General features: G+C 43.9%; 18 non-coding genes across 18 annotated transcripts; 14 read left to right on the forward strand and 4 right to left on the reverse strand.

Moving 5' to 3' along the window:
* Positions 1 to 537: 537 nt before the first annotated feature.
* Positions 538 to 620, reverse strand: trnal-cag (transfer RNA leucine (anticodon CAG)). The gene has a single exon. It is a non-coding gene; the product is annotated as a tRNA-Leu (tRNA).
* Positions 621 to 3,707: 3,087 nt separating this feature from the next.
* trnal-aag (transfer RNA leucine (anticodon AAG)) lies at positions 3,708 to 3,790 on the reverse strand. Its single transcript has one exon. It is a non-coding gene; the product is annotated as a tRNA-Leu (tRNA).
* Positions 3,791 to 5,500: 1,710 nt separating this feature from the next.
* On the reverse strand, positions 5,501 to 5,583 carry trnal-cag (transfer RNA leucine (anticodon CAG)). Its single transcript has one exon. It is a non-coding gene; the product is annotated as a tRNA-Leu (tRNA).
* A 1,129-nt stretch (positions 5,584 to 6,712) lies between these two features.
* trnal-aag (transfer RNA leucine (anticodon AAG)) lies at positions 6,713 to 6,795 on the reverse strand. Its single transcript has one exon. It is a non-coding gene; the product is annotated as a tRNA-Leu (tRNA).
* A 4,113-nt stretch (positions 6,796 to 10,908) lies between these two features.
* trnal-cag (transfer RNA leucine (anticodon CAG)) lies at positions 10,909 to 10,991 on the forward strand. The gene has a single exon. It is a non-coding gene; the product is annotated as a tRNA-Leu (tRNA).
* A 345-nt stretch (positions 10,992 to 11,336) lies between these two features.
* On the forward strand, positions 11,337 to 11,419 carry trnal-cag (transfer RNA leucine (anticodon CAG)). The gene has a single exon. It is a non-coding gene; the product is annotated as a tRNA-Leu (tRNA).
* A 269-nt stretch (positions 11,420 to 11,688) lies between these two features.
* Positions 11,689 to 11,771, forward strand: trnal-cag (transfer RNA leucine (anticodon CAG)). The gene has a single exon. It is a non-coding gene; the product is annotated as a tRNA-Leu (tRNA).
* Positions 11,772 to 12,117: 346 nt separating this feature from the next.
* trnal-cag (transfer RNA leucine (anticodon CAG)) lies at positions 12,118 to 12,200 on the forward strand. Its single transcript has one exon. It is a non-coding gene; the product is annotated as a tRNA-Leu (tRNA).
* Positions 12,201 to 12,469: 269 nt separating this feature from the next.
* On the forward strand, positions 12,470 to 12,552 carry trnal-cag (transfer RNA leucine (anticodon CAG)). The gene has a single exon. It is a non-coding gene; the product is annotated as a tRNA-Leu (tRNA).
* Positions 12,553 to 13,753: 1,201 nt separating this feature from the next.
* Positions 13,754 to 13,836, forward strand: trnal-cag (transfer RNA leucine (anticodon CAG)). Its single transcript has one exon. It is a non-coding gene; the product is annotated as a tRNA-Leu (tRNA).
* A 1,513-nt stretch (positions 13,837 to 15,349) lies between these two features.
* On the forward strand, positions 15,350 to 15,432 carry trnal-cag (transfer RNA leucine (anticodon CAG)). The gene has a single exon. It is a non-coding gene; the product is annotated as a tRNA-Leu (tRNA).
* Positions 15,433 to 16,055: 623 nt separating this feature from the next.
* Positions 16,056 to 16,138, forward strand: trnal-cag (transfer RNA leucine (anticodon CAG)). The gene has a single exon. It is a non-coding gene; the product is annotated as a tRNA-Leu (tRNA).
* Positions 16,139 to 16,912: 774 nt separating this feature from the next.
* trnal-cag (transfer RNA leucine (anticodon CAG)) lies at positions 16,913 to 16,995 on the forward strand. The gene has a single exon. It is a non-coding gene; the product is annotated as a tRNA-Leu (tRNA).
* Positions 16,996 to 17,264: 269 nt separating this feature from the next.
* Positions 17,265 to 17,347, forward strand: trnal-cag (transfer RNA leucine (anticodon CAG)). Its single transcript has one exon. It is a non-coding gene; the product is annotated as a tRNA-Leu (tRNA).
* Positions 17,348 to 18,500: 1,153 nt separating this feature from the next.
* trnal-cag (transfer RNA leucine (anticodon CAG)) lies at positions 18,501 to 18,583 on the forward strand. The gene has a single exon. It is a non-coding gene; the product is annotated as a tRNA-Leu (tRNA).
* Positions 18,584 to 20,453: 1,870 nt separating this feature from the next.
* trnal-cag (transfer RNA leucine (anticodon CAG)) lies at positions 20,454 to 20,536 on the forward strand. Its single transcript has one exon. It is a non-coding gene; the product is annotated as a tRNA-Leu (tRNA).
* Positions 20,537 to 20,881: 345 nt separating this feature from the next.
* Positions 20,882 to 20,964, forward strand: trnal-cag (transfer RNA leucine (anticodon CAG)). Its single transcript has one exon. It is a non-coding gene; the product is annotated as a tRNA-Leu (tRNA).
* A 269-nt stretch (positions 20,965 to 21,233) lies between these two features.
* Positions 21,234 to 21,316, forward strand: trnal-cag (transfer RNA leucine (anticodon CAG)). The gene has a single exon. It is a non-coding gene; the product is annotated as a tRNA-Leu (tRNA).
* The last annotated feature ends 1,813 nt before the right edge of the window (positions 21,317 to 23,129 follow it).

Here is a 23,129-nt window from a genome sequence, read left to right on the forward strand (position 1 = left end):
ACAATCAACAAGATCAAAATGTAGTGTCAGAAGTGGGATTCCAACCCACGCCTCCAGAGGAGACTGCGACCTGAACGCAGCACCTTAGACCGCTCAGCCATCCTAACATATTTTAACAATAACTTTCGAATCAATAAACACAACACACCATCATGGTTATTGCTCTCGTATGTTCAAATGTCCGTAAAACATGGACTGATCATAAACCCCAGCTACCATGCGCTGTAACCTTACCATAGTTACATGGATTACACTACTTATTACACTTCTTACATAAACTAATGCACCGACACGGAGGTACAAACACACAGATTGAGACAGAAAGACACCCCTCTCATTTCCCCTTTGTACTACCCCAAAGTAGCCTGCCAGTCACTTTGAGTTTAAACCTCCTTACCTTTTCCAAATGTTCTCCATATTACAAAGTTTGAATAGATAATCACAATCACTTTGAGTTTAAATCTCCTTACCTTTCCAAATGTTCTCCATATTACAAAGTTTGAACAGATAATCACAATCAACAAGATCAAAATGTAGTGTCAGAAGTGGGATTCGAACCCACGCCTCCAGAGGAGACTGCGACCTGAACGCAGCGCCTTAGACCGCTCGGCCATCCTGACATATTTCATAAGATCCCTTCGAATCAATAAACACAAAACGAATTTAATTTAATGCGCTGTAACGTTACCATAGTTACATGGATTACACTACTTAGATAAACTAATGCACAGACACGGACATGCACACAAAGATTGAGACAGAAAGACACCCCTCTCATTACCCATTTCCACTACCCCACCGTAGCCAGCCAGTCACTTTGAGTTTAAATCTCCTTACCTTTCCAAATGTTCTCCATATTACAAAGTTTGAACAGATAATCACAATCAACAAGATCATAATGTAGTGTCAGAAGTGGGATTAACCCACGCCTCCAGAGGAGACTGCGACCTGAACGCAGCGCCTTAGACCGCTCGGCCATCCTGACGTATTTTAACAACACCTTTCGAATCAATAAACACAACACACCATCATGGTTACTGCTCTCGTATGTTCAAATGTCCGTAAAACAAGGACCGATAGTAAACCGCAGCTACCATGCGCTGTAACCTTACCATAGTTACATGGATTACACTACTTTCATGAACTAATGCACATACACACACACAGATTGAGACAGAATGACACCCTTCTCATTACCCATTTCCACCACCCAACCTTGGCCAGCGAGTCACTTTGAGTTTAAATCTCCTTACCTTTTTCAAATGTTCTCCATATTACAAAGTTTGAACAGATAATCACAATCAACGAAATCCAAATGTATTGTCAGAAGTGGGATTCAAACCCACCCTTCCAGTTGAGACTGCGACCTGAACGCAGCGCCTTAGACCGCTCGGACATCATGACGTATTGCATAAGACCCTTCGAATCAATTAACACAAAACGCCATCATGGTTACTGCTCTCGTATGTTCAAATGTCTGTAAAACAAGGACCGATAATAAAGCCCAGCTACCATGCACTGTAACCCTACCATAGTTACATGGATTACACTACTTACATAAACTAAAGCACCGACACGGACGTGGAAACACAAAGATTGAGACAGAAAGACACCCCTCTCATTTCCCCTTTCTACTACCCCAAAGTAACCAGCCAGTCAATTTGAGTTTAAACCTCCTTAACTTTTCCAAATGTTCTCCATATTACAAAGTTTGAACAGATAATCACAATCAACGAAATCCAAATGCATTGTGTGAGAAGGTGAAATCCTCCCCCTTCTCACTGTCTCGCATTAGAGCTTTTATTATTATTATTATTATTATTATTATTATTATTATTATTATTATTATTATTATATTGTGTGTGTGTGTATTAGATTGGGCTGGTGGAAGTTAGTCTTCCGTCCCGGTAGGGGGCAGTATAGTAATGTTAGCTTTAGGTAAATGTTCCCCCAGCTAATGGTCTGGCCCATATGGCCGTGATTGGTCCAATTACCATTTCCCTATTTAAGGGCCTTTTCATTTGGTGTTTGGGGCTGAGGGTAGGTGCTGGCTTGATGTGAGGCCAGTACTAGTAACGCTATGCTAGATTCATGTTAGGCTATGCTATGTTATATTTTCTTAGTTTATGTTTGCTGACGGATGCAGTCATTTCCTTTTCATTTGAAACGTTGCTCTATTTTTTGTGAATGTTTTGGAGACATTAAAACTTCACTTTTCTTAGTCGTCAGTCCATTGCCCTCATTCTTGCCCACACTCGCGATACCCAGTTGCCCGTATCCCAGATACGTGGGGCGACCACTCCGGTACCTCATATTTGGTGGCAGTGGTGGGATTTTTTTTTTTTTCGACGCTTCTGAGAAACTGGAGGGACGAGGGGGAAGAAGAGGACGCGGTGGACAGCGAGGACGAGGCCGAATCTGGCGACGAATGGAGCAGAGGCTGTCCCGAGGGGTTCTACTCGAGATGGATGAGGAAGACGGCCATGGTGAGGACCAGGCATCCGGCGGAGACCCGCCTGAGGAGTCGGACCTTGCCGCAGTGCGTAGGCTCTTCGAGCGGGAGGCGTCCAAGCAGGAGCAGCGCTGGAGGAGTGTCCAGATGCAGCTGAACCAGCTCAGGGAGGACGTTGAGGCTGATCGGAGGCCTTCGTCTGCACCAGATCCAGCACCAGCTCCGGCATTGGCACATGCACCAGCACCTGCACCAGCAACTGCACCAGTAGCGCCTGTGACCTGGCCAAGGGCGGCCATTCCCAGGCTGGAAGAGGATGACGACATTTGAGCAGTACCTCAGGACATTTGTGAGGTTAGCAATGGCTTTGGCTGGCCAAGAGAGGATTGGGCCGTCTTTATAGTACCCTACCTCGCCGGCAAAGCACGCAGCGCCTATGTGGCGATGAACATGGGTCATGCCACTGATCCCCTTGGTAAAGCGGCCTTTCTGTGATTGTGTAACAGAGGCTGCTAAGGGGTAGACAGGGGGCGTGACCCCTTCGTTGTGGATCACCGCGCCTCACAGTGGCTGGGTAGCATGAAGGACTCGAATGCTCGCATCACCCGCTGGTTCTTGGCACTGCAACCATTGCGTTTCAGGGTGCAGTACCGAGCGGGAAGGCAGAATACTGAGGCAGACTTTTTGTCTCGCCATCCTGTTGGCGAAACTCCAGAGGTGGTGGGAAATGTGAGAAGGTGAAATCCTCCCCCTTCTCACTGTCTCGCATTAGAGCTTTTATTATTATTATTATTATTATTATTATATTGTGTGTGTGTGTATTAGATTGGGCTGGTGGAAGTTAGTCTTCCGTCCCGGTAGGGGGCAGTATAGTAATGTTAGCTTTAGGTAAATGTTCCCCCAGCTAATGGTCTGGCCCATATGGCCGTGATTGGTCCAATTACCATTTCCCTATTTAAGGGCCTTTTCATTTGGTGTTTGGGGCTGAAGGTGGTGCTGGCTTGGAGTGAGGCCAGTACGAGAAACGTATGTTATGGTATGCTGTTTTATGTTATCTTAGTTTGGTTTGCTGACTGATGCAGTCATTTCCTTTTCATTTTTGAACGTTGCTCTATTTTTGTGAATGTTTTGGAGACATTAAAACTTCACTTTTTCTTAGTCCTCAGTCCATTGCCCTCATTTTTTGCTCACACTCGGAATTCCCAGTTGGCCGTATCCCAGATACGTGGGGCGACCACGCCGGTCCCTCACATATTGTCAGAAGTGGGATTCGAACCCACGCCTCCAGAGGGGACTACGACCTTAACGCAGCGCCTTAGACCGCACGGCCATCCTGACGTATTACTTCAGACCCTTCGAATCAATGAACACAAAACGCCATCATGGTTACTGTTCTCGTATGTTCAAACGTCCGTAAAAGAAGGACCGATAGTAAACCGCAGCTACCATGCGCTGTAGCGTTACCATAGTTGCATGGATTAAACTACTTATATAAACTAATGCACCGACACGGACGTGCAAACACACAGATTGAGACAGAAAGACACCCCTCTCATTTCCCCTTTCTACTACCCCAAAGTAGCCAGCCAGTCACTTTGAGTTTAAACCTCCTTACCTTTTCCAAATGTTCTCCATATTACAAAGTTTGAACAGATAATCACAATCAACGAAATCCAAATGTAATGTCAGAAGTGGGATTCAAACCCACGCCTCCAGAGGAGACTGCGACCTGAACGCAGCGCCTTAGACCGCTCGGCCATCGTGACAAGTTTCATCATACCCCTTCGAATCAATGAACACAAGACGCCATCATGGTTACTGTTCTCGTATGTTCAAATGTCCGTACAACAAGGACCAATAATAAACCCCTGCTACCATGCGCTGTAACCTTACCATAGTTGCATGGATTACACTACTTACATAAACTAATGCACCGACACGGACGTGCACACAAAGATTGAGACAGAAAGACACCCCTCTCATTACCCATTTCCACCACCCCACCGTAGCCAGCCAATCGCTTTGAGTTTAAACCTCCTTACCTTTTCCAAATGTTCTCCATATTACAAAGTTTGAACAGATAATAACAATCAACGAAATCCAAATGTAATGTCAGAAGTGGGAATCGAACTCACGCCTCCAGAGTAGACTGCGACCTGAACGCAGCGCCTTAGACCGCTCGGCCATCCTGACGTATTTAAACTGACCCTTCGAATCAATGAACACAAAACGCCATCATGGTTACTGTTCTCGTATGTTCAAATGTCCGTGCAACAAGGACCGATAATAAACCCCAGCTACCATGCGCTGTAACCTTACCATAGTTGCATAGATTACACTACTTACATAAACTAATGCACCGACACGGACGTGCACACAAAGATTGAGACAGAAAGACACCCCTCTCATTACCCATTTCCACTACCCCACCGTAGCCAGCCAGTCATTTTGAGTTTAAATCTCCTTACCTTTCCAAATGTTCTCCAAATTACAAAGTTTGAACAGATAATCACAATCAACAAGATCAAAATGTAGTGTCAGAAGTGGGATTCCAACCCACGCCTCCAGAGGAGACTGCAACCTGAACGCAGCACCTTAGACCGCTCAGCCATCCTAACATATTTTAACAATAACTTTCGAATCAATAAACACAACACACCATCATGGTTATTGCTCTCGTATGTTCAAATGTCCGTAAAACATGGACTGATCATAAACCCCAGCTACCATGCGCTGTAACCTTACCATAGTTACATGGATTACACTACTTATTACACTTCTTACATAAACTAATGCACCGACACGGAGGTACAAACACACAGATTGAGACAGAAAGACACCCCTCTCATTTCCCCTTTCTACTACCCCAAAGTAGCCTGCCAGTCACTTTGAGTTTAAACCTCCTTACCTTTTCCAAATGTTCTCCATATTACAAAGTTTGAATAGATAATCACAATCACTTTGAGTTTAAATCTCCTTACCTTTCCAAATGTTCTCCATATTACAAAGTTTGAACAGATAATCACAATCAACAAGATCAAAATGTAGTGTCAGAAGTGGGATTCGAACCCACGCCTCCAGAGGAGACTGCGACCTGAACGCAGCGCCTTAGACCGCTCGGCCATCCTGACATATTTCATAAGACCCCTTTGAATCAATAAACACAAAACGAATTTAATTTAATGCGCTGTAACGTTACCATAGTTACATGGATTACACTACTTAGATAAACTAATGCACAGACACGGACATGCACACAAAGATTGAGACAGAAAGACACCCCTCTCATTACCCATTTCCACTACCCCACCGTAGCCAGCCAGTCACTTTGAGTTTAAATCTCCTTACCTTTCCAAATGTTCTCCATATTACAAAGTTTGAACAGATAATCACAATCAACAAGATCATAATGTAGTGTCAGAAGTGGGATTAACCCACGCCTCCAAAGGAGACTGCGACCTGAACGCAGCGCCTTAGACCGCTCGGCCATCCTGACGTATTTTAACAACACCTTTCGAATCAATAAACACAACACACCATCATGGTTACTGCTCTCGTATGTTCAAATGTCCGTAAAACAAGGACCGATAGTAAACCGCAGCTACCATGCGCTGTAACCTTACCATAGTTACATGGATTACACTACTTTCATGAACTAATGCACATACACACACACAGATTGAGACAGAATGACACCCCTCTCATTACCCATTTCCACTACCCAACCTTGGCCAGCGAGTCACTTTGAGTTTAAATCTCCTTACCTTTTTCAAATGTTCTCCATATTACAAAGTTTGAACAGATAATCACAATCAACGAAATCCAAATGTATTGTCAGAAGTGGGATTCAAACCCACCCCTCCAGTTGAGAGTGCGACCTGAACGCAGCGCCTTAGACCGCTCGGACATCATGACGTATTGCATAAGACCCTTCGAATCAATTAACACAAAACGCCATCATGGTTACTGCTCTCGTATGTTCAAATGTCTGTAAAACAAGGACCGATAATAAAGCCCAGCTACCATGCACTGTAACCCTACCATAGTTACATGGATTACACTACTTACATAAACTAAAGCACCGACACGGACGTGGAAACACACAGATTGAGACAGAAAGACACCCCTCTCATTTCCCCTTTCTACTACCCCAAAGTAGCCAGCCAGTCAATTTGAGTTTAAACCTCCTTAACTTTTCCAAATGTTCTCCATATTACAAAGTTTGAACAGATAATCACAATCAACGAATTCCAAATGTATTGTCAGAAGTGGGATTCGAACCCAGGCCTCCAGAGGGGACTACGACCTTAACGCAGCGCCTTAGACCGCACGGCCATCCTGACGTATTACTTCAGACCCTTCGAATCAATGAACAAAAAAACGCCATCATGGTTACTGTTCTCGTATGTTCAAACGTCCGTAAAACAAGGACCGATAGTAAACCGCAGCTACCATGCGCTGTAACGTTACCATAGTTGCATGGATTAAACTACTTATATAAACTAATGCACCGACACGGACGTGCAAACACATAGATTGAGACAGAAACACAACCCTCTCATTTCCCCTTTCTACTACCTCAATGTTGCCAGCCAGTCACTTTGAGTTTAAACCTCCTTAGCTTTTCCAAATGTTCTCCATATTACAAAGTTTGAACAAATAATCACAATCAACGAAATCCAAATGCAATGTCAGAAGTGGGATTCGAACCAACGCCTCCAGAAGAGACTGCGACCTGAACGCAGCGCCTTAGACCGCTCGGCCATCCTGACGATTTATATAATACATTTGAATCAATGAACACAAAACACCATCATTGTTACTGCTCTCGTATGTTCAAATGTCCGTAAATCAAGGACCGATAATAAACCCCAGCTAACATGCGCTGTAACGTTACCATAGTTGCATGGGTTACACTACTTACACATGTAACTAATGCGCACACACACACACACACACACACACACACACACACACACACACACACACACACACACACACACACACAGACTGAGACAGAAAAACACGCACACACCCCTCTCATTCATTACCCATTTCCACTACCCCACCGTAGCCTGTCACTTTGAGTTTGAACCTCCTTATCAGGTTTGACCAGATAATCACAATCAACGAGATCCAAAATTGGTGTCAAAAGTGGGATTCGAAACAACGCTTCCAGAGGAGGCTGCGAACTGAACACTGCACCTTAGACCGCCCGTCCATCCTGACGATTTACTAACTTCTGTTAGAATCAAGAAACACATTACACCATCATGGTTAAACTGCTCTTGTATGTTCAAATGTCTGTAAAGAGACTGAGACAGAAAGACACACAGACACCGCTCTCATTACACATTTCCACTACCCCAACGTAGCCTGTCACTTTGAGTTTGAACCTCCTTATCAAGTTTGAACAAATAATCACAATCAATGAGATCCAAAAGAAGTGTCAGAAGTGGGATTCGAACCCACGCCCCCAGAGGAGACTGCGACCTGAACGCAGCGCCCGCTCGGCCATCCTGACGACGCTATTATTGTTTCGAGTCAATAAAAACAACACCCTATCATGGTTACTGTACGTCCACACCAGAAGCGAATTGAGCGACCAAATTGCCGGAAGTCATTCACTTTCTATGGGCAAGAGCGACCAAAGCGACCAAAGCGACCAACGCTACCAGCGGCCAAAGTTGAGCGACCAGAGCGTCAAAAAGAAGTTGAGACTTTTTAACTTTATGCAAATGACTATTATTCGCTTCAGTGGCCAAACACTGACAGCCAATCGGAATGTAGACGCTCTTCGCTTGCGTGGATCCCAGGGAACATCGGCAGGCACTTTGGTTCCTACCTACCTTTATTCACTCACTGAACAAAACCTTTTTCAGTTCAGAGATCGAAACGCCATAGTGGTTTGGATATCAAGTGATGATAAGCGGGAGTATTTATAGGGTACATGTAGAACGTTCGTATTTAAACGGGAATCATTTTAATTTGCTCTCCATGCCACCAATCTAACCAACCAATCGCGTGTAGCATGCTTTAAACAAAACCAAAAAAGTTTTTGAAATCGTCACATAAACAAACTAATCGACAAGACGAGGGATAAATGACAAGGGATATATCTCTTGTCTTTTATCCCTCTATTCCCCACTATTCACGGAGCCTGAGGTGAATAATTGTTAATTAAATAGTCTAGATAGATAGATAGCCTAGTCAAGTCTTTATTAATACCAAACGACACAAATCGTCGGGAATCCATTTAGGTGGTTCGGCCCATACAGGACAGTAGCCTACAAGACCACACAGAACAAGTCTGTACTGGACATACACACAATACATCACATTAAAACTAGACACGCGTTGATAGATAGATAGACAGAAAGGCCTAGATAGATAGATATGTTCCATTATTTGCCTTGCGGAGCCAACCAGTCCTGTGCACGTATGCAAATTAGCCATGTGCGCAGGCCCGGATTAAGCAGTCACAGGACCCTGGGCACAAATGTTGGATGCCCCCCCCCCCCCTCCCCCCCCCGAAAAAAAAAACAGTGCTGTGGCAGGTGTTTTTTTATTATTAATGATTAGGCCTATTGTAGCCTATGTCACAACAGAACAGAAATGTTTCTATTGCATATTATCAACAAAGCATTATATGCTAAAACAAGACAAAGAAACATTTAACAAAGCTAAATGATATGCTAAAACCATCACCATCAAAATGAAATACTTTAATTATTTGTTTATTCGATTTGTTTATTCAGTTTATACTAGCCTAGCCCTATCAACTTATGAATTGCTGAATGAACATATGAACATAGAGTTTTTTAAATTCGTTTCGTGTTGATTGATTCGAAGGGGTATGATGAATTTCGTCCGGATGGCCGAGCGGTCTAAGGCGCTGCGTTCAGGTCGCAGTCTCCACTGGAGGCTCGGGTTCGAATCCCACTTCTAACATTACATTTGGATTTCGTTGATTGTGATTATCTGTTCAAACTTTGTAATATGGAGAACATTTGGAAAAGTTAAGGAGGTTTAAATTCAAAGTGACTGGCTGGCTACTTTGGGGTAGTAGAAAGGGAAAATGAGAGGGGTGTCTTTCTGTCTCAATCTGTGTGTTTGCACGTCCGTGTCGGGGCATTAGCTTATGTAAGTAGTGTAATCCATGTAACTATGGTAGGGTTACAGTGCATGGTAGCTGGGGTTTATTATCGGTCCTTGTTTTACAGATATTTGAACATACGAGAGCAGTAACCATGATGGCGTTTTGTGTTGATTGATTCGAAGGGTCTAATAAAATACGTCAGGATGGCCGAGCGGTCTAAGGCGCTGCGTTCAGGTTGCAGTCTCCTCTGGTGGCGTGGGTTCGAATGCCACTACTGACATTACATTTGGATTTCGTTGATTGTGATTATCTGTTCAAACTTTGTAATACGGAGAACATTTGGAAAAGGAAAGGAGGTTTAAACTCAAAGTGACTGACTGGCTACTTTGGGGTAGTAGAAAGGGGAAATGAGAGGCGTGTCTTTCTGTCTCAATCTGTGTGTTTGCACGTCCGTGTCGGTGCATTAGTTTATGTAAGTAGTGTAATCCATGCAACTATGCTAACGTTACAGCGCATGGTAGCTGGGGTTTATTATCGGTCCTTGTTGTACGGACATTTGAACATACGAGAACAGTAACCATGATGGCGATTTGTGTTCATTGATTCGAAGGGTATTGTGGTAATACGTCAGGATGGCCCAGCGGTCTAAGGCGCTGCGTTCAGGTCGCAGTCTATTCTGGAGGCGTCGGTTCGAATCTTATTTTTGACGTTACATTTGGATTTCGTTGATTGTGATTATCTGTTCAAACTTTGTAATATGGTGAACATTTGGAAAAGGTTGATGGAAATGGGTAATGAGAGGGGTGTCTTTCTGTCTCAATCTTTGTGTGCACGTCCGTGCATTAGTTTATGTAAGTAGTGTAATCCATGTAACTATGGTAACGTTACAGCGCATGGTAGCTGGGGTTTATTATCGGTCCATGTTTTACAGACATTTGAACATACGAGAGCAGTAACCATGATGGCGTTTTGTGTTGATTGATTCAAAGGGGTCTGATGCAATATGTCAGGATGGCCGGGCGGTCTAAGGCTCTGCGTTCAGGTCGCAGTCTCCACTGGAGGCGTGGGTTAGAATCCCACTTCTGACACTACATTATGATCTTGTTGATTGTGATTATCTGTTCAAACTTTGTAACATGGAGAATATTTGGAAAAGGTAAGGAGGTTTCTTTGTGTGCACGTCCATTTCGGTGCATTAGTTTATGTAAGTAGTGTAATCCATGCAACTATGGTAAGGTTACAGCGCATGGTAGCTGGGGTTTATTATCGGTCCTTGTTGTACGGACATTTGAACATACGAGAACAGTAACCATGATGGCGTTTTGTGTTCATTGATTCGAAGTGTATGTTGAAATACGTCAGGATGGCCGAGCGGTCTAAGGCGCTGCGTTCAGGTCGCAGTCTCCTCTGGAGGCGTGGGTTCGAATCCCACATCTGACATTACATTTGGATTTCGTTGATTGTGATTATCTGTTCAAACTTTGTAATATGGAGAGCATTTGGAAAAAGTAAGGAGGTTTAAACTCAAAGTGACTGGCTGGCTACTTTGGGGTAGTAGAAAGGGGAAATGAGAGGGGTGTCTTTCTGTCTCAATCTGTGTGTTTGCACGTCCGTGTCGGTGCATTAGTTTATGTAAGTAGTGTAATCCATGCAACTATGCTAACGTTACAGCGCATGGTAGCTGGGGTTTATTATCGGTCCTTGTTGTACGGACATTTGAACATACGAGAACAGTAACCATGATGGCGTTTTGTCGTCATTGATTCGAAGGGTCTGTTGAAATACGTCAGGATGGCCGAGCGGTCTAAGGCGCTGCGTTCAGGTCGCAGTCTCCTCTGGAGGCGTGGGTTCGAATCCCACTTCTGACATTACATTTGGATTTTGTTGATTGTGATTATCTGTTCAAACTTTGTAATATGGAGAACATTTGGAAAAGGTAAGGAGGTTTCTTTGTGTGCACGTCCATTTCGGTGCATTAGTTTATGTAAGTAGTGTAATCCATGCAACTATGGTAAGGTTACAGCGCATGGTAGCTGGGGTTTATTATCGGTCCTTGTTGTACGGACATTTGAACATACGAGAACAGTAACCATGATGGCGTTTTGTGTTCATTGATTCGAAGGGTCTGTTGAAATACGTCAGGATGGCCGAGCGGTCTAAGGCGCTGCGTTCAGGTCGCAGTCTCCTCTGGAGGCGTGGGTTCGAATCCCACTTCTGACATTACATTTGGATTTCGTTGATTGTGATTATCTGTTCAAACTTTGTAATATGGAGAACATTTGGAAAAATTAAGGAGGTTTAAACTCAAAGTGATTGGCTGGCTACTTTGGGGTAGTAGAAAGGGGAAATGAGAGGGGGTGTCTTTCTGTCTCAATCTGTGTGTTTGTACGTCCGTGTCGGTGCATTAGTTTATGTAAGTAGTGTAATCCATGCAACTATGCTAACGTTACAGCGCATGGTAGCTGGGGTTTATTATCGGTCCTTGTTGTACGGACATTTGAACATACGAGAACAGTAACCATGATGGCGTTTTGTCTTGATTGATTCGAAGGGTCTGGTGAAATACGTCAGGATGGCCGAGCGGTCTAAGGCGCTGCGTTCAGGTCGCAGTCTCCTCTGGAGGCGTGGGTTCGAATCCCACATCTGACATTACATTTGGATTTCGTTGATTGTGATTATCTGTTCAAACTTTGTAATACGGAGAACATTTGGAAAAGGTAAGGAGGTTTCTTTGTGTGCACGTCCATTTCGGTGCATTAGTTTATGTAAGTAGTGTAATCCATGCAATTATGCTAACGTTACAGCGCTTGGTAGCTGGGGTTTATTATCGGTCCTTGTTGTACGGACAATTGAACATACGAGAACAGTAACCATGATGGCGTTTTGTCTTCATTGATTCGAAGGGTCTGGTGAAATACGTCAGGATGGCCGAGCGGTCTAAGGCGCTGCGTTCAGGTCGCAGTCTCCTCTGGAGGCGTGGGTTCGAATCCCACTTCTGACATTACATTTGAATTTCGTTGATTGTGATTATCTGTTCAAAGTTTGTAATATGGAGGACATTTGGAAAAGTTAAGGAGGTTTAAATTCAAAATGACTGGCTGGCTACTTTGGGGTAGTAGAAAGGGGAAATGAGAGGGGTGTCTTTCTGTCTCAATCTGTGTGTTTGCACGTCCGTGTCGGTGCATTAGTTTATGTAAGTAGTGTAATCCATGCAACTAAGCTAACGTTACAGCGCATGGTAGCTGGGGTTTATTATCGGTCCTTGTTGTACGGACATTTGAACATACGAGAACAGTAACCATGATGGCGTTTTGTGTTCATTGATTCGAAGGGTGTGTTGAAATACGTCAGGATTGCCGAGCGGTCTAAGGCGCTGCGTTCAGGTCGCAGTCTCCTCTGGAGGCCTGGGTTTGAATCCCACATCTGACATTACATTTGGATTTCGTTGATTGTGATTATCTGTTCAAACTTTGTAATATGGAGAACATTTGGAAAAAGTAAGGAGGTTTTAACTCAAAGTGACTGGCTGGCTACTTTGGGGTAGTAGAAAGGGGAAATGAGAGGGGTGTCTTTCTGTCTCAATCTGTGTGTTTGCACGTCCGTGTCGGTGCATTAGTTTATGTAAGTAGTGTAATCCATGCAACTAAGCTAACGTTACAGCGCATGGTAGCTGGGGTTTATTATCGGTCCTTGTTGTACGGACATTTGAACATACGAGAACAGTAACCATGATGGCGTTTTGTGTTCATTGATTCGAAGGGTGTGTTGAAATACGTCAGGATTGCCGAGCGGTCTAAGGCGCTGCGTTCAGGTCGCAGTCTCCTCTGGAGGCGTGGGTTCGAATCCCACATCTGACATTACATTTGGATTTCGTTGATTGTGATTATCTGTTCAAACTTTGTAATATGGAGAACATTTGGAAAAAGTAAGGAGGTTTAAACTGAAAGTGACTGGCTGGCTACTTTGGGGTAGTAGAAAGGGGAAATGAGAGGGCTGTCTTTCTGTCTCAATCTGTGTGTTTGCACGACCGTGTCGGTGCATTAGTTTATGTAAGTAGTGTAATCCATGCAACTATGCTAACGTTACAGCGCATGGTAGCTGGGGTTTATTATCGGTCCTTGTTGTACGGACATTTGAACATACGAGAACAGTAACCATGATGGCGTTTTGTCTTGATTGATTCGAAGGGTCTGTTAAAATACGTCAGGATGGCCGAGCGGTCTAAGGCGCTGCGTTCAGGTCGCAGTCTCCTCTGGAGGCGTGGGTTCGAATCCCACTTCTGACATTACATTTGGATTTCGTTGATTGTGATTATCTGTTCAATCTTTGTAATATGGAGAACATTTGGAAAAGGTAAGGAGGTTTAAACTCAAAGTGACTGGCTGGCTACTTTGGGGTAGTAGAAAGGGGAAATGAGAGGGGTGTCTTTCTGTTTCAATCTGTGTGTTTGCACGTCCGTGTCGGTGCATTAGTTTACGTAAGTAGTGTAATCCATGCAACTATGCTAACGTTACAGCGCATTAAATTAAATTCGTTTCGTGTTGATTGATTCGAAGGGGTATGATGGATTTCGTCCGGATGGCCGAGCGGTCTAAGGCGCTGCGTTCAGGTCGCAGTCTCCTCTGGAGGCGTGAGTTCGAATCCCACTTCTGACATTACATTTGGATTTCGTTGATTGTGATTATCTGTTCAAACTTTGTAATACGGAGAACATTTGGAAAAGGTAAGGAGGTTTAAACTCAAAGTGACTGGCTGGCTACTTTGGGGTAGTAGAAAGGGGAAATGAGAGGGGTGTCTTTCTGTCTCAATCTGTGTGTTTGCACGTCCGTGTCGGTGCATTAGTTTACGTAAGTAGTGTAATCCATGCAACTATGCTAACGTTACAGCGCATTCAATTAAATCCGTTTCGTGTTGATTGATTCGAAGGGGTATGATGAATTTCGTCCGGATGGCCGAGCGGTCTAAGGCGCTGCGTTCAGGTCGCAGTCTCCACTGGAGGCTCGGGTTCGAATCCCACTTCTAACATTACATTTGGATTTCGTTGATTGTGATTATCTGTTCAAACTTTGTAATATGGAGAACATTTGGAAAAGTTAAGGAGGTTTAAATTCAAAGTGACTGGCTGGCTACTTTGGGGTAGTAGAAAGGGAAAATGAGAGGGGTGTCTTTCTGTCTCAATCTGTGTGTTTGCACGTCCGTGTCGGGGCATTAGTTTATGTAAGTAGTGTAATCCATGTAACTATGGTAGGGTTACAGTGCATGGTAGCTGGGGTTTATTATCGGTCCTTCTTTTACAGACATTTGAACATACGAGAGCAGTAACCATGATGGCGTTTTGTGTTGATTGATTCGAAGGGTCTAATAACATACGTCAGGATGGCCGAGCGGTCTAAGGCGCTGCGTTCAGGTCGCAGTCTCCTCTGGTGGCGTGGGTTAGAATGCCACTTCTGACATTACATTTGGATTTCGTTGATGGTGATTATCTGTTCAAACTTTGTAATACGGAGAACATTTGGAAAAGGTAAGGAGGTTTAAACTCAAAGTGACTGGCTGGCTACTTTGGGGTAGTAGAAAGGGGAAATGAGAGGGGTGTCTTTCTGTCTCAATCTGTGTGTTTGCACGTCCGTGTCGGTGCATTAGTTTATGTAAGTAGTGTAATCCATGCAACTATGCTAACGTTACAGCGCATGGTAGCTGGGGTTTATTATCGGTCCTTGTTGTACGGACATTTGAACATACGAGAACAGTAACCATGATGGCGTTTTGTGTTCATTGATTCGAAGGGTCTGTTGAAATACGTCAGGATGGCCGAGCGGTCTAAGGCGCTGCGTTCAGGTCGCAGTCTCCTCTGGAGGCGTGGGTTCGAATCCCACTTCTGACATTACATTTGGATTTTGTTGATTGTGATTATCTGTTCAAACTTTGTAATATGGAGAACATTTGGAAAAGGTAAGGAGGTTTAAACTCAAAGTGACTGGCTGGCTACTTTGGGGTAGTAGAAAGGGGAAATGAGAGGGGTGTCTTTCTGTTTCAACCTGTGTGTTTGCACGTCCGTGTCGGTGCATTAGTTTACGTAAGTAGTGTAATCCATGCAACTATGCTAACGTTACAGCGCATGGTAGCTGGGGTTTATTATCGGTCCCTGTTGTACGGACATTTGAACATACGAGAACAGTAAGGTTCTCGTAGGTCGTAGTCTCCTCTGGAGGCGTGGGTTCGAATCCCACTTCTGATATTACATTTGGATTTCGTTGATTGTTATTATCTGTTCAAACTTTGTAATATGGAGAACATTTGGAAATGGTAAGGAGGTTTCTTTGTGTGCACGTCCATTTCGGTGCATTACTTTATGTAAGTAGAGTAATCCATGCAACTATTGTAAGGTTACAGCGCATAGTAGCTGGGGTTTATTATCGGTCCTTGTTGTACGGACATTTGAACATACGAGAACAGTAACCATGATGGCGTTTTGTGTTCATTGATTCGAAGGGTCTGTTGAAATACGTCAGGATGGCCGAGCGGTCTAAGGCGCTGCGTTCAGGTCGCAGTCTCCTCTGGAGGCGTGGGTTCGAATCCCACTTCTGACATTACATTTGGATTTCGTTGATTTTGATTATCGGTTCAAACTTTGTAATATGGAGAACATTTGGAAAAAGTAAGGAGGTTTAAACACAAAGTGACTGGCTGGCTAATTTGGGGTAGTAGAAAGGGGAAATGAGAGGGGTGTCTTTCTGTCTCAATCTGTGGGTTTGCACGTCCGTGTCGGTGCATTAGTTTATGTAAGTAGTGTAATCCATGCAACTATGCTAACGTTACAGCGCATGGTAGCTGGGGTTTATTATCGGTCCTTGTTGTACGGACATTTGAACATACGAGAACAGTAACCATGATGGCGATATGTGTTCATTGATTCGAAGGGTATTGTTGAAATACGTCAGGAGGGCCGAGCGGTCAAAGGCGCTGCGTTCAGGTCGCAGTCCCCTTTGGAGGCGAGGGTTCGAATCCCACTTCTGACATTACATTTGGATTTCGTTGATTGTGATTATCTGTTCAAACTTTGTAATATGGAGAACATTTGGAAAAAGTAAGGAGGTTTAAACTCAAAGTGACTGGCTGGCTACTTTGGGGTAGTAGAAAGGGGAAATGAGAGGGGTGTCTTTCTGTCTCAATCTGTGTGTTTGCACGTCCGTGTCGGTGCATTAGTTTATGTAAGTAGTGTAATCCATGCAACTATGCTAACGTTACAGCGCATGGTAGCTGGGGTTTATTATCGGTCCTTGTTGTACGGACATTTGAACATACGAGAACAGTAACCATGATGGCGTTTTGTCTTCATTGATTCGAAGGGTATGTTGAAATACGTCAGGATGGCCGAGCGGTCTAAGGCGCTGCGTTCAGGTCGCAGTCTCCTCTGGAGGCGTGGGTTCGAATCCCACTTCTGACATTACATTTGGATTTTGTTGATTGTGATTATCTGTTCAAACTTTGTAATATGGAGAACATTTGGAAAAGGTAAGGAGGTTTCTTTGTGTGCACGTCCATTTCGGTGCATTAGTTTATGTAAGTAGTGTAATCCATGCAACTATGGTAAGGTTACAGCGCATGGTAGCTGGGGTTTATTATCGGTCCTTGTTGTACGGACATTTGAACATACGAGAACAGTAACCATGATGGCGTTTTGTGTTCATTGATTCGAAGGGTCTGTTCAAATACGTCAGGATGGCCGAGCGGTCTAAGGCGCTGCGTTCAGGTCGCAGTCTCCTCTGGAGGCGTGGGTTCGAATCCCACATCTGACATTACATTTGGATTTCGTTGATTGTGATTATCTGTTCAAACTTTGTGATATGGAGAACATTTGGAAAAAGTAAGGAGGTTTAAACTCAAAGTGACTGGCTGGCTACTTTGGGGTAGTAGAAAGGGGAAATGAGAGGGGTGTCTTTCTGTCTCGATCTGTGTGTTTGCACGTCCGTGTCGATGCATTAGTTTATGTAAGTAGTGTAATCCATGCAACTATGCTAACGTTACAGCGCATGGTAGCTGGGGTTTATTATCGGTCCTTGTTGTACGGACATTTGAACATACGAGAACAGTAACCATGATGGCGATTTGTGTTCATTGATTCGAAGGGTCTGGTGGTAATACGTCAGGATGGCCCAGCGGTCTAAGGCGCTGCGTTCAGGTCGCAGTCTATTCTGGAGGCGTCGGTTCGAATCTCATTTTTGACATTACATTTGGATTTCGTTGATTGTGATTATCTGTTCAAACTTTGTAATATGGTGAACATTGGGAAAAGGTTGATGGAAATGGGTAATGAGAGGGGTGTCTTTCTGTCTCAATCTTTGTGTGCACGTCCGTGCATTAGTTTATGTAAGTAGTGTAATCCATGTAACTATGGTAACGTTACAGCGCATGGTAGCTGGGGTTTATGATCGGTCCTTGTTTTACAGACATTTGAACATACGAGAGCAGTAACCATGATGGCGTTTTGTGTTGATTGATTCAAAGGGGTCTGATGCAATATGTCAGGATGGCCGAGCGGTCTAAGGCGCTGCGTTCAGGTCGCAGTCTCCACTGGAGGCGTGGGTTTGAATCCCACTTCTGACACTACATTATGATCTTGTTGATTGTGATTATCTGTTCAAACTTTGTAATATGGAGAACATTTGGAAAAGGTAAGGAGGTTTAAACTCAAAGTGACTGGCTGGCTACTTTGGGGTAGTAGAAAGGGGAAATGAGAGGGGTGTCTTTCTGTCTCAATCTGTGTGTTTGCACGTCCGTGTCGGTGCATTAGTTTATGTAAGTAGTGTAATCCATGCAACTATGCTAACGTTACAGCGCATGGTAGCTGGGGTTTATTATCGGTCCTTGTTGTACGGACATTTGAACATACGAGAACAGTAACCATGATGGCGTTTTGTCTTCATTGATTCGAAGGGTCTGTTGAAATACGTCAGGATGGCCGAGCGGTCTAAGGCGCTGCGTTCAGGTCGCAGTCTCCTCTGGAGGCGTGGGTTCGAATCCCACTTCTGACATTACATTTGGATTTTGTTGATTGTGATTATCTGTTCAAACTTTGTAATATGGAGAACATTTGGAAAAGGTAAGGAGGTTTAAACTCAAAGTGACTGGCTGGCTACTTTGGGGTAGTAGAAAGGGGAAATGAGAGGGGTGTCTTTCTGTCTCAATCTGTGTGTTTGCACGTCCGTGTCGGTGCATTAGTTTACGTAAGTAGTGTAATCCATGCAACTATGCTAACGTTACAGCGCATTCAATTAAATTCGTTTCGTGTTGATTGATTCGAAGGGGTATGATGAATTTCGTCCGGATGGCCGAGCGGTCTAAGGCGCTGCGTTCAGGTCGCAGTCTCCACTGGAGGCTCGGGTTCGAATCCCACTTCTAATATTACATTTGGATTTCGTTGATTGTGATTATCTGTTCAAACTTTGTAATATGGAGAACATTTGGAAAAGTTAAGGAGGTTTAAATTCAAAGTGACTGGCTGGCTACTTTGGGGTAGTAGAAAGGGAAAATGAGAGGGGTGTATTTCTGTCTCAATCTGTGTGTTTGCACGTCCGTGTCGGGGCATTAGCTTATGTAAGTAGTGTAATCCATGTAACTATGGTAGGGTTACAGTGCATGGTAGCTGGGGTTTATTATCGGTCCTTGTTTTACAGACATTTGAACATACGAGAGCAGTAACCATGATGGCGTATTGTGTTGATTGATTCGAAGGGTCTAATAAAATACGTCAGGATTGCCGAGCGGTCTAAGGCGCTGCGTTCAGGTCGCAGTCTCCTCTGGTGGCGTGGGTTAGAATGCCACTTCTGACATTACATTTGGATTTCGTTGATTGTGATTATCTGTTCAAACTTTGTAATACGGAGAACATTTGGAAAAGGTAAGGAGGTTTAAACTCAAAGTGACTGACTGGCTACTTTGGGGTAGTAGAAAGGGGAAATGAGAGGGGTGTCTTTCTGTCTCAATCTGTGTGTTTGCACGTCCGTGTCGGTGCATTAGTTTATGTAAGTAGTGTAATCCATGCAACTATGCTAACGTTACAGCGCATGGTAGCTGGGGTTTATTATCGGTCCTTGTTGTACGGACATTTGAACATACGAGAACAGTAACCATGATGGCGATTTGTGTTCATTGATTCGAAGGGTATTGTGGTAATACGTCAGGATGGCCCAGCGGTCTAAGGCGCTGCGTTCAGGTCGCAGTCTATTCTGGAGGCGTCGGTTCGAATCTCATATTTGACGTTACATTTGGATTTCGTTTGATTATCTGTTCAAACTTTGTAATATGGTGAACATTTGGAAAAGGTTGATGGAAATGGGTAATGAGAGGGGTGTCTTTCTGTCTCAATCTTTGTGTGCACGTCCGTGCATTAGTTTATGTAAGTAGTGTAATCCATTTAACTATGGTAACGTTACAGCGCATGGTAGCTGGGGTTTATTATCGGTCCTTGTTTTACAGACATTTGAACATACGAGAGCAGTAACCATGATGGCGTTTTTTGTTGATTGATTCAAAGGGGTCTGATGCAATATGTCAGGATGGCCGGGCGGTCCAAGGCGCTGCGTTCAGGTCGCAGTCTCCACTGGAGGCGTTGGTTAGAATCCCACTTCTGACACTACATTATGATCTTGTTGATTGTGATTATCTGTTCAAACTTTGTAATATGGAGAATATTTGGAAAAGGTAAGGAGGTTTCTTTGTGTGCACGTCCATTTCGGTGCATTAGTTTATGTAAGTAGTGTAATCCATGCAACTATGGTAAGGTTACTGCGCATGGTAGCTGGGGTTTATTATCGGTCCTTGTTGTACGGACATTTGAACATACGAGAACAGTAACCATGATGGCGTTTTGTGTTCATTGATTCGAAGGGTATGTTAAAATACGTCAGGATGGCCGAGCGGTCTAAGGCGCTGCGTTCAGGTCGCAGTCTCCTCTGGAGGCGTGGGTTCGAATCCCACATCTGACATTACATTTGGATTTCGTTGATTGTGATTATCTGTCCAAACTTTGTAATATGGAGAACATTTGGAAAAAGTAAGGAGGTTTAAACTCAAAGTGACTGGCTGGCTACTTTGGGGTAGTAGAAAGGGGAAATGAGAGGGGTGTCTTTCTGTCTCGATCTGTGTGTTTGCACGTCCGTGTCGGTGCATTAGTTTATGTAAGTAGTGTAATCCATGCAACTATGCTAACGTTACAGCGCATGGTAGCTGGGGTTTATTATCGGTCCTTGTTGTACGGACATTTGAACATACGAGAACAGTAACCATGATGGCGTTTTGTCGTCATTGATTCGAAGGGTCTGTTGAAATACGTCAGGATGGCCGAGCGGTCTAAGGCGCTGCGTTCAGGTCGCAGTCTCCTCTGGAGGCGTGGGTTCGAATCCCATTTCTGACATTACATTTGGATTTTGTTGATTGTGATTATCTGTTCAAACTTTGTAATATGGAGAACATTTGGAAAAGGTAAGGAGGTTTCTTTGTGTGCACGTCCATTTCGGTGCATTAGTTTATGTAAGTAGTGTAATCCATGCAACTATGGTAAGGTTACAGCGCATGGTAGCTGGGGTTTATTATCGGTCCTTGTTGTACGGACATTTGAACATACGAGAACAGTAACCATGATGGCGTTTTGTATTCATTGATTCGAAGGGTCTGTTCAAATACGTCAGGATGGCCGAGCGGTCTAAGGCGCTGCGTTCAGGTCGCAGTCTCCTCTGGAGGCGTGGGTTCGAATCCCACTTCTGACATTACATTTGGATTTCGTTGATTGTGATTATCTGTTCAAACTTTGTAATATGGAGAACATTTGGAAAAATTAAGGAGGTTTAAACTCAAAGTGACTGGCTGGCTACTTTGGGGTAGTAGAAAGGGGAAATGAGAGGGGTGTCTTTCTGTCTCAATCTGTGTGTTTGCACGTCCGTGTCGGTGCATTAGTTTATGTAAGTAGTGTAATCCATGCAACTATGCTAACGTTACAGCGCATGGTAGCTGGGGTTTATTATCGGTCCTTGTTGTACGGACATTTGAACATACGAGAACAGTAACCATGATGGCGTTTTGTCTTCATTGATTCGAAGGGTCTGGTGAAATACGTCAGGATGGCCGAGCGGTCTAAGGCGCTGCGTTCAGGTCGCAGTCTCCTCTGGAGGCGTGGGTTCGAATCGCACTTCTGACATTACATTTCGATTTCGTTGATTGTGATTATCTGTTCAAAGTTTGTAATATGGAGAACATTTGGAAAAGTTAAGGAGGTTTAAATTCAAAGTGACTGGCTGGCTACTTTGGGGTAGTAGAAAGGGGAAATGAGAGGGGTGTCTTTCTGTCTCAATCTGAGTGTTTGCACGTCCGTGTCGGTGCATTAGTTTATGTAAGTAGTGTAATCCATGCAACTAAGCTAACGTTACAGCGCATGGTAGCTGGGGTTTATTATCGGTCCTTGTTGTACGGACATTTGAACATACGAGAACAGTAACCATGATGGCGATTTGTGTTCATTGATTCAAAGGGTATTGTTGAACTACGTCAGGAGGACCGAGCGGTCTAAGGCGCTGCGTTCAGGTCGCAGTCTCCTCTGGAGGCGTGGGTTCGAATCCCACTTCTGACATTACATTTGGATTTCGTTGATTGTGATTATCTGTTCAAACTTTGTAATATGGAGAACATTTGGAAAAAGTAAGGAGGTTTAAACTCAAAGTGACTGGCTGGCTACTTTGGGCTAAACTTTGTAATATGGAGAACATTTGGAAAAGGTAAGGAGGTTTCTTTGTGTGCACGTCCGTTTCGGTGGATTTGTTTATGTAAGTAGTGTAATCCATGCAACTATGGTAAGGTTACAGCGCATGGTAGCTGGGGTTTATTATCGGTCCTTGTTGTACGGACATTTGAACATACGAGAACAGTAACCATGATGGCGTTTTGTGTTCATTGATTCGAAGGATGTGTTGAAATACGTCAGGATTGCCGAGCGGTCTAAGGCGCTGCGTTCAGGTCGCAGTCTCCTCTGGAGGCGTGGGTTCGAATCCCACATCTGACATTACATTTGGATTTCGTTGATTGTGATTATCTGTTCAAACTTTGTAATATGGAGAACATTTGGAAAAAGTAAGGAGGTTTAAACTCAAAGTGACTGGCTGGCTACTTTGGGGTAGTAGAAAGGGGAAATGAGAGGGGTGTCTTTCTGTCTCAATCTGTGTGTTTGCACGTAAGTGTCGGTGCATTAGTTTATGTAAGTAGTGTAATCCATGCAACTATGCTAACGCTACAGCGCATGGTAGCTGGGGTTTATTATCGGTCCTTGTTGTACGGACATTTGAACATACGAGAACAGTAACCATGATGGCGTTTTGTCTTCATTGATTCAAAGGGTCTGTTAAAATACGTCAGGATGGCCGAGCGGTCTAAGGCGCTGCGTTCAGGTCGCAGTCTCCTCTGGAGGCGTGGATTCGAATCCCACTTCTGACATTACATTTGGATTTCGTTGATTGTGATTATCTGTTCAAACTTTGTAATATGGAGAACATTTGGAAAAGGTAAGGAGGTTTAAACTCAAAGTGACTGGCT

Source organism: Gadus morhua, chromosome 2, assembly GCF_902167405.1.
Source record: "Gadus morhua chromosome 2, gadMor3.0, whole genome shotgun sequence".
In the NCBI taxonomy this organism is placed as follows: Eukaryota; Metazoa; Chordata; class Actinopteri; order Gadiformes; family Gadidae; genus Gadus; species Gadus morhua.